General features: G+C 37.9%; 1 protein-coding gene across 9 annotated transcripts in view; it reads left to right on the top strand.

The window, feature by feature from the left end:
* Window positions 1-13,536, top strand: part of LOC129777510 (histone-lysine N-methyltransferase 2D) — a 578,056-nt gene that overhangs the window by 28,953 nt on the left and 535,567 nt on the right. The window lies entirely within an intron of this gene.

The raw sequence follows: 13,536 nt of genomic DNA, 5'->3' as shown, positions 1-13,536 counted from the left end.
ACAAATCGTAATGGATGTATTTTTTTGGCATCGCTGCCTTTTAACGCTCTTTCGTTCGTCTCGTTGGACTCGCCCCTTTGGCTGAGTCTGCCGATTTGTCTCTATCCTGTGAGCGTGTACCGCTAGAGTACAAAAGGCGCGGATCCGCTGAAAAATATAGTGGTTTTGAATCACCAAGGTGGATAAATTCATTAAATAAACCTCTCCATTTTTCAGCTCTACTATATACCATTAAATTCAAAACCACTATATTTTATTCAAACTGTATTTCATTTCATTTCACAACCACCCCACACCCTACTCCTCCCCTCTTTCCTTCCCATACCACTCCCACTCCCTTCCACTCCTCTAATCCCACCCAAATCCTTTCCACTCCTTTCCTTCCCATCCTCCTGAGAAGGGCCTTTTTTTTGTGTTTTTTTTTGTTTTTGGAACACGCCCTGCGCTTGGAGTCTAGGTCATTTGTGCTTCGTCACTGCTTCGGTCCTCGGATCAGTAAATATTTACTTTTCTTTACAGCATATATTAAATATCTTATGAAGCATAGGATCCCTTCCTACCTTCTTCTTTAACCGAGAGTCGAGCGGACAGATTTGATGAGTGATTTTTTTGGTTCCCCTTTCGCCAGTCCCCTCTGGGCTGGTTTTATTGTGGCTCTTCACTGGGCTAGAGGCGAATGAACTGCAAAGTTTAAAGCCTCTTAAAAACAAAGAAAGAAAGAAAGAAGAAAAATATATCATTCTCTTTCATACCGTAAATCAGTGTGGTTGTATGGCATCGTTTCATATCACATCACATCAACGGATTGGTGCCGGAGCACCAGTATACCTAATAGCGGTGTTAGAATTTCGGCCGCCGGAGTGCTCGAGTTGGCTTGCAAAGCTGCTCACAACAATAAGAAAACCCTCATACAGAACAGGGCACATTCGGTTCGGTGGCAACAACTAGTTTCAGCGAGTGGCAAACGCAATCGCAAAACGGAAGCAGGTAGAAGAAGGAAAAAGTTTGTTTATACAGACTGCTTTGGTGGCAAAACCAGCCACCGTAAAACACGACGCTTTTCAGGGCCATTAAACCTTTCAAAGAAGAGTTATTAATACCAATGCATTCTAAAGTGACATAATATGACATATAATATAAACTGATTTATTTTGTTTATGCTTGTTCTTGAACTTATTGGTGGTTGGGGTCTTTTAAATTGATCATTCAGTTTTCACAAAACCATGTATGGTTTCCGAATTAAAAGTGGCTTTAAATTACAACACATTGTATGCAGGATGGCATTAACGAATTTTCTCGGTAGCAAGAACTGCTTTCTTTGGTTGATAACTGATGTTGAAAATTGACTGACGTTACATCTGCATTGTATAGAAAAATAACTAAGGAGCAACATGATGAGCTATGTATTTCCTGCTGCTCTGTTCTTATTTTAAAGGACATTAATCCGAAGGTCATCCGTCCCTGTATTTACTGTTGGTTTTTCAGAACGCTTATAGCTCGTTTATTTCTCGACAGATCGTAGAGTTCGTCTCCAAAACCTCAGTTCTTATTCATTTTTATTTACATTGTTTGCGGAGACTACAAATCTTACAATTCATTCGTCTCCGAAACACGGAAACAGTTTAAGGTACGGTAATGTGCTCAATAGTGAAATATATGATAGTGAATGAGCTGATGACCACCTATGCATCTCCTATCACAGCCATCATTTTGATTGTACGATATGTGCATACGCCGAAAGATGCCCGGCGTTGAACATTCAATAAGTACAAAGCCTTCGGAAAAAAATCAAGAATCAACTATAAGACAGTGATAAAAAATTGAGAAAGTTTGTAAAACAAAACGCAAAAACACAACACCAAAGGTTCTTTCAACATGTTCATAAAGAGTAAACAGTAAACTAATCCATTTTTCAGGTAGATAGGTAGGTATTCACGTAGGAGAAGAAAATAAAACAATATATTTAAAATATATATTTAGCAAAAGCTGTCCCCTTTGTATAGTCCTACGTCACTTCGGTTATGTCCCCGACATTACCCACCCGTCGATGTCGATGAAAGACCTTTCGTTATGTTCTGGTTGGTGGGTGGGTTGATGCGTTGGTTCGTAACGACGTCGACGAACTCCCAAAAATCTAATTGGGGTCTGTCATAGACAGGGGAAAAGAGCTAAAAACGAGAGCACAATTTCGTATGCGAGTGAAAGGTAAACATGAACAAACAACAACAGAATTTTCGACGGAGGCAAAAGCACAAACGACCAATCCATGATCGGTCCCCGGTTGGCGTATGCATTAAACTTGCCGAAAGTGTATTAAACACAGCGCCACAGCCATCGGTAGTCATGCCAGCAGAACAGAAACAGCGTAATGATGGCGGTGAGGGTTTGTTTTCAGTTGGAGAGACACACCCAGCCCAAAACTGGGGAATCCCACTTCGTGTCTACGGGTATGATGGGTATGATGGGGGGAGAGGAGGGAACACATCCAATTTTGAAGCGGGGAGTATAATTTGAGTCCCATCACGGTTGGGGGAGCATCGTAAAACTCGTTAACGAGGTGAAGGCAATTTGCATGTGGAGGTGTGTGAAAAAAGTTCACCGTGTTGGAGCTTAACATCAAACGAATTTTAGTGCAGAGCGTCATCGAGATGTATGCTAATTCCATGTGATCCGTACAATGATCCATGTGTTAATTCTTCATGCACCGATGGAGAAACGATACCAACATGTGACTGTACGCAAATCGACGTTTGTTCGTTGTTTAGGGCAGAATAAATTTAATTAATCAGTGCGTGTCATCATAATGGCGGAAAATTCTTGGCTAGCGATTACACCAACAACAGAAGATTAGCAAACTCGCGACGTCTCGCAGTAATTGGATGCTAATTAATGCTCCGTTTATTACGACGTATACTCGCAAACTTCCCGGTGGAGGAAACGTGGAAGCGATGGATAATTTGATCATTTTTCGCTCCATTTGGCTCGAATTTTATGGCACCCAAATTATTACTTCGCCGTTCGCTGATTTATCGTGTTTATGTTGTTTTTCAGCGCTGCTGACATTCCGGATGGAATCTAATTTGATAAATCGTTAAAATGATAATAAATATTAATCGCCTGCTTTCGTGTCTGAAGTTTGTTAATCCATCTTTACATCAAAATTATACTGGAAATGTTACATAACAAATTATTTACCACATATTGTGACTTTTGTTATGCGTTTATTCTTATGTTCTAAGTATTGGAATTGGATTTACAAAATGTAAATATTTGAATTCAATGATTTCAGAAAATTAGTTCTTCTTTAACTAACGAGCACCTTTTTCACATGGTTTTCAACTGATTTTAATATATTATCAAGATTATTAACAAAATTTCATTTTTTTTGAATATTTAATTCATCCTCATAAAGGGTTATTTATCATTCGGGTAAATATTCCATCCGGATAATTGATATTCGAGTGACCTTGTTTCATGTCAATGCTCTAGAATCTCGCTGTGTTAGCGTTTTTTTATCCCCGATTCAAACTATGTTATTTGAATATTGAATAGCTAAATGTATTAGGTACCCTTAGGTACAAAGCTGTTATCAGGTTCAATATATTGAAATAGAATGCGATGGTTCCATATTCAATTGTACGAAAATCAGTAACACTAGGTTACTTAACACTTTACGGACCGCTCACGAGTTTTCTCGTTTTCGCGTTCCTTCTTTACGGACTTGTGTGAAGTTAGCGGATAAAAGTTTTTGTTGCAAGTTTCTGTTCAACGTCTAGCTGGAATTCATGAATAATGAATTATTTTAATTGAAATAAATTGATTGTTTATCAAGTAACATCTGACGATTTTCATGCCAACTCGTCTTAGGAGTTACACCATCTCAGATAGCAGCGAAACGTTGTAGGAGTAAATACATGGGTCTTTTAAACAACTTTGCATACTTAAAATATTCAAAAACAAAAAAAAATTAGACTAGAATTAAAGCCTAAAATTGTTTCTTGATTCTTCACAAAAAATTATAACTCAAAAACTATAATAACTTCCCAATTTCAGTCAAAGGAAGAAATGTAGAAACTCGTTTAAATATTCATGAAATAATAAGAAACATTTTTTTGAAAAAAAAATTCGCTGAAAGAAAATTATTTTGAAAATTAAAATTCATTTTTCTCAAAAAAAAACGTATTTTTTAAAATTCTCAAAAATGTATATGAATAGCCCTTACAACTTCCAACAAGTCGTCCATACATCGGAAGATGGACACTTTTACAGGGAAAATTTTTTTTCTAACAACAACTTTTTCAAATTTTTTGATGTTTTGAGTTTTTTCATGTTTTTCTTCTAAAAATTACTATTAATGTTTATTTCGTAACATTTTTATGTATCAAAATGTATCACAATTGACATGCTCTGCTAACTTTTTTCTATTCAGAAACATGTCAAGAATATGTCAAGTGCAAGAATTTACACACAAAAATGTAATGAGTGAAACATTATTTTTTTCCAGGGGTTTCCATACCAAAATGTCCTATATTCCAGAAACTATAAAAGATAGGAAGTTGACGTCTTCGACGAAAGTTCATATTTTAATAAGATATAAAACATTGTCGAATACACTATATCTTAACTTTAAACAAAATTAAGATTAGTTATATTTTTTTCAATGAAAACATGAAAAAGTTGTTGTTAGAAAATCTTTTCACCTTTGAATGCCTTTGACCTAAAATTTGTAGAAAATAAAATCAAGAAAATTTTTTGGCTCTTTTAAAACAGTAGTCTAATTCTTTTTTGAATATTTCAAGCATGCAAAGTTGTTTAAAAGACCCATGTGTTTACACACACAACGTTTCGCTACTATCTGAGATAGTGATGCCAACGGCCAGTCGAGTTGGCATGAAATTCGTCGTCTTTCAAAATCATAGATAGAGAATTGAATCATTCATCTCTCCACATAATTATTTTTTTCTTGATCGTGACAGGAAAAAGTTATAGGCCAAGTTGTATGGGAGAAATGAGTTATTTTGAAGAAAATTAAAAAAAAGTTATTTGAAAGGACCCAAAACACATTCTCGAGATAGTAGTTATTCGATATAGAATTATTGGAACGGGGAGGAAATATTATTCTCAGCAAACAAACACCTTGCGTTTTAGGTGATAATTTGTGCTAAAAGCTATATTTTATTTATAGTTTAGGGATTTCAATTGATTGCGTGTAACTTACATCGATAATCTCCTCCTTTTTAGGTTAGTTCCAACAAATACAATTTTAAGAATATTGAGAAACGTCCTAGAATTCTATTCAGGAAAATATTTAAATAGGAATTTACTAACTCAATAAATTAGAAATTGAAACTTACTTCAAAGTTCAAACGTTTATGCAAATTTTCGGTTCAAAATCCACTGTATTAATTTGTAATTTTTCGCGTGCTCAAACAATGACTCTATTACATTTTATGAACAATGCCTCCCTACTTTCCCTGACATTTCACTCTGTCACTACACTTAAACGCATCGTATTGCGTTCCGCTATAACCAAGGGGCATACAGTTCTAGAGCGAAACGCTGTTACAAGAATATTTTTATCTATAGCAAAATTTTCATTGGTCGAAAAAGGGTCCAAGAGAAGTTATAGCCCAAAACCAGTATAACTTGTATGGGAAAAAGTTATTAATTTAAAGAAAATTGAAAAAAAATATTTTAAAGGACACAAAACTTTTTTTTTTAGATAATACTTATTGGATAGAGAATATTTTTATCCATCTTCAGCCAAATTTTCGTTGGCCGGAAAAAGGTCTGAGAAAAGTTATGGGCCAAAATGTATGCAAGTTGTAGGAGGGAAATTAATAAATTTAACGAAAATATTGCTAAAGATAGATAAAAATATTCTCGATCCAATAAGTAGTATTTAAAAAAAAATTTCGTGTCCTTTCAAATATTTTTTAAAAAATTTTCTTTAATTTTTTTTTAAATTAATTTTCTACAAAAATTATTAAATATCTCTATGTAGTATACCTATCTCTACGGATATGCGTTAATTTGGCGCGATCGTAATATAGACAAAATTTTGAGTAAGCATGCAAACACCAACAATATATGAATTAGGAATGTACCGAAACTTCCGTCCGCTAAGAGATTTTAAAAGTTCCAGTTGTTTAGTTCGAGTTTTGAAAAATTAAATGCTTGAATATTTTTTGAATTCATATTATTGTGGACCTCAATTTTACATACAGCGCCGACTCGATTATATGCAGTTTTTGTTTTCTTTTCACTGTATATAATCGAATCCTGTATATAATCGAGTCAAAAAAAAATTTTTTATTGGTTTTTTTTTTGCATATGTTTTTCGTTTTTTGAATATAAAAGAGGAATTAGTCAGAAAACACCTTTCTCACATGAAAAAAATAAATTTCTCCAGATTCTCTTAGGAGGTGATAGACGATCATATTTGATGAAAAAATTCTTCTACGCATATGTTCGAATTTCAGCAATGACAGAGTTATAGATATTTTTTTTTGTTCCGGACTTTGTTGCCTCAAACTGTCTCTACATTACAAAGTACGCCACGGAAGTTGATTCTGTTGCTTACATTTGAAAAATGAGAAAATTTAGTTTAGGATATAGTACTGGAACATCTAAATTAGTGAATTTTAATAACATTTTGAATGTGAAAAACTTTAAAGTTAATGATTTTAATGTGTTATTATAATTTTAATCTTAATTCATATTAAACTAGATTGTTTTTATCTTTTAAATTGAAGCTCTCTAACTGTTCTACAATTTTTTCTTTGACACCCAACTTCTATTTTTCTTAATTTGACTGCAATATCGATATAAACAATTCCTCGTGAAAATTCAAGTAAAATCTTCAAATTTCACAATTTTTACCCCACTGTACATGTAATAGCCACTTAAATTACACCTTAACGTTGAAATGTTTCATTTCTTCTTGAAATAAGTCATATTTGAAATATAAAAAAAAAATATTTTTTTTTCCAAACTGTATATGATTGAGTCCGAACTGTATTTCCATGTTTAACTTATAGTTTATAATAAAATTTCTATTTCTTATATTGCCTGAAAATCCTACTCCGCTTTCGTACAAAGATCAATTTCTTTGGCGCAAACATCAAATGGAATAACAACGCTTATCATGATGTATGTGTAGAACATATGGGAATTCAATTTTCCTAATTTTCTGACCTTCCTTTAGAGGTTTCCGAAAATTTTCCGATTTTTCTACAGCAGTGGTACTCAACCTTTTTTTCATATGGGCCACAAACACGTGTTAGTCATGGTGTCGCGGGCCACAAAGAAAATCTATCTATCTATCTATCTAAATATATAAAAATAGAGTGATGTCTGTCTGTCTGTCTGATTCTTATAGAATCGGAAACTACTGAACCGATCGACATGAAAATTGGTATGTAGGGGTTTTTGGGGCCGGGGAAGGTTTTCGTGATATTTTGAGACCCCTCCCCCCTCTCTAAGGGGGGGCTACCATACAATTGAAACACAAATTTCTGCATTATTCGAGAATTAATCAAGCAAATGAAACCAAATTTGGCATGTGGAGATTTTAGGATGCAATAAATGTTTCTATGGTGATAAGATACTCCTTCCCCCTCTCTTAGAGGGGGCTGCCATACAAATGGAACACAAATTTCTGCATTACTCGAGAATTAATCAAGCAAATGAAACCAAATTTGGCATGTGGAGGTTTTAGGATGCAATAAATGTTTCTATGGTGATAAGATACTCCTTCCCCCTCTCTTAGAGGGGGCTGCCGTACAAATGAAACACAAATTTCTGCATTACTCGGAAATTAACCAAGCAAACGAAACCAAAGTTGGCATGTGAAAGTTTTAGGGTGCAATAAATATTTCTATGATGGTTAGACAGTCCTTCCCCTACTCAAAGGGGGGGCTGCCATACAAATGAAACACAAATTTCTGCATTACTCGAGAATTAATCAAGTAAATGAAACCAAATTTGGCATGTGGAGGTTTTAGGATGCAATAAATGTTTCTATGGTGTTAAGATACTCCTTCCCCCTCTCTTAGAGGGGGGCTGCCATACAAATGAAACACAAATTTTTGCATTACCCGAGAATTAATCAAGCAAATTAAACCAAATTAGGCATATGGAAACTTTAGGGTGCAATGAATGTTTCTATGGTGGTTAGATACCCCTCCCCCCTCTCTTAGGGGTGGCTGCCATACAAATAAAACACAAATATCTGCATTACTCGAGAATTAATCAAGTAAATGGGCGGGACGAAGTTTGCCGGGTTAGCTAGTAAAAGATAAATAAAGAAGGGTGATGTTCAAGATACGACCGCACTGTTAACATAGAACTACGAAATTATTGCCGGCGAGCACTAACATTGAAGAATTTTAATAATAAAACTCTTTGATACAAATATTCAATAGCAATCACAAGGGCCGACAAATGAATGCTTTCACAGAGTGAGGAGTGCGAACGCTTCGCGAAACAATTTTAGTAGATCGTCAAATTAATTATAAGCTTCAACATCCAGTATCCTAGCAAGAATACATCTCCAAAGCAGAACGAATCATCTCCTCAGACGCAGAACGGTAACAGAAATGAATTAACGGGAATGAATTAATCAATACTATCCCGGGACGCAATATATTAAGCATATTGGAAGCCTCTTATTCCCCCTCCACAGTCCAGACCATCCCGCCAGCGATCATCAGTCGTCCCGGGCCTGTGTTTGGGTGCGAAGATGGGGTCTTCCACTGTGCTTCAGCAGGAAAGTACATATCCTGTTCGAACAAATCACCTCCGGTAGTGCCATTGGCTTTCAGTGCTTCTTCATCTTCGCCAAACTTACATCGAAGTTTCATGGGTGTACCTAACCGCCAGACAAGCAGCTTTATCAGCTTCAACACCACCGGGATGCAGACTTGCAAATCTCATGGAAGCCCCTAATCCTCTCGTCACAGTCGAGCTACTCCAGCCAGTCATCCCGGTCCTGTGTACGATACTGGTGAAGGGGTCTTCCAAGCCGTTACTGCAGGCAAATATACATTCGATTCCAACGCGTCCGGTAATGCACATTACTTCCAGCTATACGCTACGTGATTCCGATGTATCCAGTCGAGTGCCTACCGAATTAGAATCGAGAGCATATGCGTCCCACCATATCTTTTCTGTGTATTACCAGAATGTGCGAGGTCTACGTACTAAAATAGCGCAGTTACGTTTGCTGCTTTCCAGCTGCGACTACGATATGCTTGTCTTCACAGAAACTTGGCTTCGTGCAGACATCGACAGTGCTGAAATTTTTTCAGAATATACATTCTTCCGTTGTGACCGCAGTACATTATCTAGTCAACATTTTTTGTTTTGCATTGGACTACAGCAGATTAATCGATATGTAAATATGAACGCCAGACTGCTCGATCTCATTTTCGTCAGTCTCTCAAAACAACTCGACATTATAGAACCGACCGTACCTCTACTGTCTGTTGACAATCACCATGTTCCCCTCGTTTTGCTTTTCGACGAGAGCAGTGATGAATTCACTGAACAAACCAAATCAGAAAATGATTTTTACTGCGATTTCTACTCGTGCGATTTTGTATATCTTAAAGTGGCATTGGGTGCCGTTGACTGGGATTTCCCGGTACTAACTAGATCTTTGGATAGAGCGATATCAACATTCTATGACAAGCTTTATTCAGTGCTAAATGACTATGTGCCAAGAAAAAGACGAACATTCCACACTTCCAGAAAACCATGGTGGACCGCCGAACTAAGACATCTTCGAAATGTCCTCAGGAAGACCCGGCGCCGTTTCTTTCTTTCAAAATCCGAGAACGACAGAGAGTATCTTCGAGCAGTAGAAACGCAATGCAAAACATTGCTATCAACCAGCTATGAGAACTACTTGTTGAGAATCCAAGCCAGCGTTAAAGAGGATCCATCGCGCTTTTGGGATTTCGTGAAGAAACGACAAAATTCCACTCGCATCCCACGGAACGAAGACATCAAAAAAGGATGTGGAACGGACGGTATACCACCTTTGTTACTGAAAAACTGCTCCAGAAAACTTGCGAATCCCATTGCGTATCTAATTAACCGGTCGCTTCAGGAAAGAACATTTCCAGCGTCTTGAAAAACTGCATCATGCATCATTCCTATTGATAAATCTGGCAACTGTAAGCAGGTGACGAATTATCGCGGAGTATCATTGACTTCGCGAAAGCTTTCGACACTGTCCCGCACGTCTTACTAGTCGGAAAACTGAAGAAGATAGGTTTCCCAGATTCGATAACGGATTGGATATTTTCATATCTCCGCGATCGCACTGCATATGGCTTGGTCAATTCATGTAGATCTCGCAGTGTCAGCATCACTTCTGGAGTACCACAAGGAAGCGTTCTTGGACCGCTATTGTTCAACATCTTTATCAATGATCTGAGCTTACTGCTTTCATCATTTAAGCTTGCATTCGCCGATAACCTGAAAATCTACAGGGTGGTTTCACCGCTTTCGGATTGCTTTGCTCTTCAAGAGGACATTAATACAATGCTCATATGGTGTGGCGATAATGGAATGCATGTCAACGACAAAAAATGCAGAATCATTTCCTTTGGTTGCTCCAATAATCTCGTGTTGCATCAATACAGGATGGAATCGTCAATACTGGAACGAACATCGTCAATCTGTGATCTCGGAGTCATGATTGATACTCAGCTCAGATTCAACGAGCACGTGGGCGTTATGAAAGCTAAACCTTTCTGTGTATTAGGATTCATTCGCCGTCATGCGTACGAGTTCACTGATATTCATGCTTTGAAGACTTTGTACTGCACGTTAGTTCGTGGTATTCTTGAGTATGCTGCACCAATTTGGTCTCCCCATTACGTAGTTCACGTTTTGTCAATCAAACGGGTGCAGAAAATCTTTTTACGGTTTGCTCTGAGACGACTTCCATGGAACGATCCTGCCAATCTTCCTCCGTATTCCGACCGATGTACGCTATTAGGATTGGAAACATTAAGTTCCAGGCGCACTACAATGCAGCGAATGTTCATTTTTGACATAATTCAAGGATGTATTGACTGTCCTGAACTTCTCGCACAGATTCCGCTGAACACTCCCTCTCGTCGTTTTCGGAACTCATTTTTGTTCGCAGTCTCGTATCATAGGACTAACAACGGCTACAATAACCCTCTTGACTCGTATATTCGACAGTTCAATGCCGTATGTGATGAATTCGACTTTAATTTAACGAAACAAAATTTTAAAAATAGGATTAAGAATCATACTTCGTTTATAAGTTCAGTCTGTGCGAGTAATCGAAGACGATGTTAATAAATTATAATTGAGAAAATCCGAACCGAACGTATTATGTGGTGGCTGCGGAGGCGAAAGCAATATCATCGAAAAAAAATTTAGCTTTAGTTTTTTCACGAAGAACACAACTCTCAACGTTGAAAAGATACTTTACGTCACTTCCATCAATGAAATCACGAAAGTTGAATGATTGATTGAAAAAATCACAAATCAGTCATTCACGATTTATCTGTCATCGGGAACAGCAAGGCTTTCCAAATAGTATTTCTTAAGACCGGGTTATTCAGTTTGATATTTCAAATTGTTCTTTTTCAAGGCTAGTGGCGAATGAACTGAGAAAGCTTACACCCTTTAAAAAAAAGTTTTCTGATTTGGTAACATTACTGGAAGACGTAGTCTTTTGTAAAAAAAAAGTAATGATTTGATATTCATATTTTCAATGTATTGAATTGAATGTATGAATAATGAATGTATTTGATATTCAATCTACTAATACCACTAGACAACTGACTAATGTGTAGATGTGTAATGTGTCAAACTCCGTTATTATCATCTAATGTTTTCTAAATTATTTCTTAAGTTTTAGTGATTGTTATGCACACAAAATGATAATGGGCCAGGCGGGCCACTCAAAAGAGCCGGTTGGGCCACAGGTTGAGTATAGCTGATCTACAGGAAGAGACGAATACAACAAAATGAAGACGGCTGAACTCGGATCGTTTGTTCCTCGGGTTTTGCGCTTACCAACACATTTGGCCTTCCACTTTTATTTATATGGATATAGATAGATTTCGTGGGGCGTAATGCACTCTAAACGGTGTGTCACATCAAATTGCATCACGGAAAAAACGCTGTAGAAATTCGCTCAGTAGACCGATCCTTTTGAAAATTTTAGACAGTAAAATAAAAACTATTGAACAACTTTTGGCATTTTCTTTTTATTCATACTTCGAGCCCAAGCCCGTATGCTCGCACCTTCCTCTTTACCCCGTCCATAAGGTTCTGTACAACGTCAGGTTGTAGTTTTTTTTTTTGAACAGAAATCCATTTTCTATTGAAGTCCGCCTCCGATTTGACAACTTTTGGGTTCTTCCGGAGGGCCTGCTTCATAATCGCCCAATATTTCTTTATTGGGCGAAGCTCCGGCGCGTTGGGCGGGTTCATTTCCTTTGGCACGAAGGTGACCCCGTTGGCTTCGTACCACTCCAACACGTCCTTTGAATAGTGGCACGAAGCGAGATCCGGCCAGAAGATGGTCGGGCCCTCGTGCTGCTTCAATAGTGGTAGTAAGCGCTTCTGTAGGCACTCCTTAAGGTAAACCTGCCCGTTTACCGTGCCGGTCATCACGAAGGGGGCGCTCCGCTTTCCGCAAGAGCAGATCGCTTGCCACACCATGTACTTTTTGGCAAACTTGGATAGTTTCTGCTTGCGAATCTCCTCCGGAACGCTGAATTTGTCCTCTGCGGAGAAGAACAACAGGCCCGGCAGCTGACGACAGTCCACTTTGACGTAGGTTTCGTCGTTCATTACCAGGCAATGCGGCTTCGTCAGCATTTCGGTGTACAGCTTCCGGGCTCGCGTCTTCCCCACCATGTTTTGCCTTTCGTCGCGGTTAGGAGCCTTCTGAACCTTGTATGTACGCAGGCCCTCCCGCTGCTTGGTCCGCTGGACGAATGAACTTGACAAATTCAGCTTATTGGCGACTTCCCGGACCGAACTTCTCGGATCACGTCTAAACTGCTTAACTACGCGCTTGTGATCTTTTTCACTGACGGAGCATCCATTTTTGCCGTTCTTCACCTTCCGGTCGATGGTTAGGTTCTCGAAGTATCGTTTTAGTACTCTGCTGACCGTGGATTGGACGATTCCCAGCATCTTACCGATGTCGCGATGTGACTCCGGATTCTCGAAATGAGTGCACAGGATTAATTCACGACGCTCTTTTTCGTTCGACGACATTTTTCCAAATTTACGAAAAATTGACAGTGAAGTGCCAATGCCAACGTGATCTATACACTCTTATCTGATTATAAGCGAAAGCTGAAGATATAATTCCTAAAAATTAAATTTCTACAGCGTTTTTTCCGTGATGCAATTTCATGTGACACACCCTTTATTACCTTTCTCTCCGCACCCCCTTTCTTTGCTCGATCCACAGATCCATTCCGAATCGTAAAATGCAAAGCAAAGCAATACAACAGAGCGAGGGCAGTT

This window comes from Toxorhynchites rutilus, chromosome 3 (assembly GCF_029784135.1).
Source record: "Toxorhynchites rutilus septentrionalis strain SRP chromosome 3, ASM2978413v1, whole genome shotgun sequence".
NCBI lineage: Eukaryota > Metazoa > Arthropoda > Insecta > Diptera > Culicidae > Toxorhynchites > Toxorhynchites rutilus.
The sequence above is the reverse complement of the archived record's forward strand: the minus strand, read 5'-3'. Positions and strand labels throughout refer to the sequence as shown.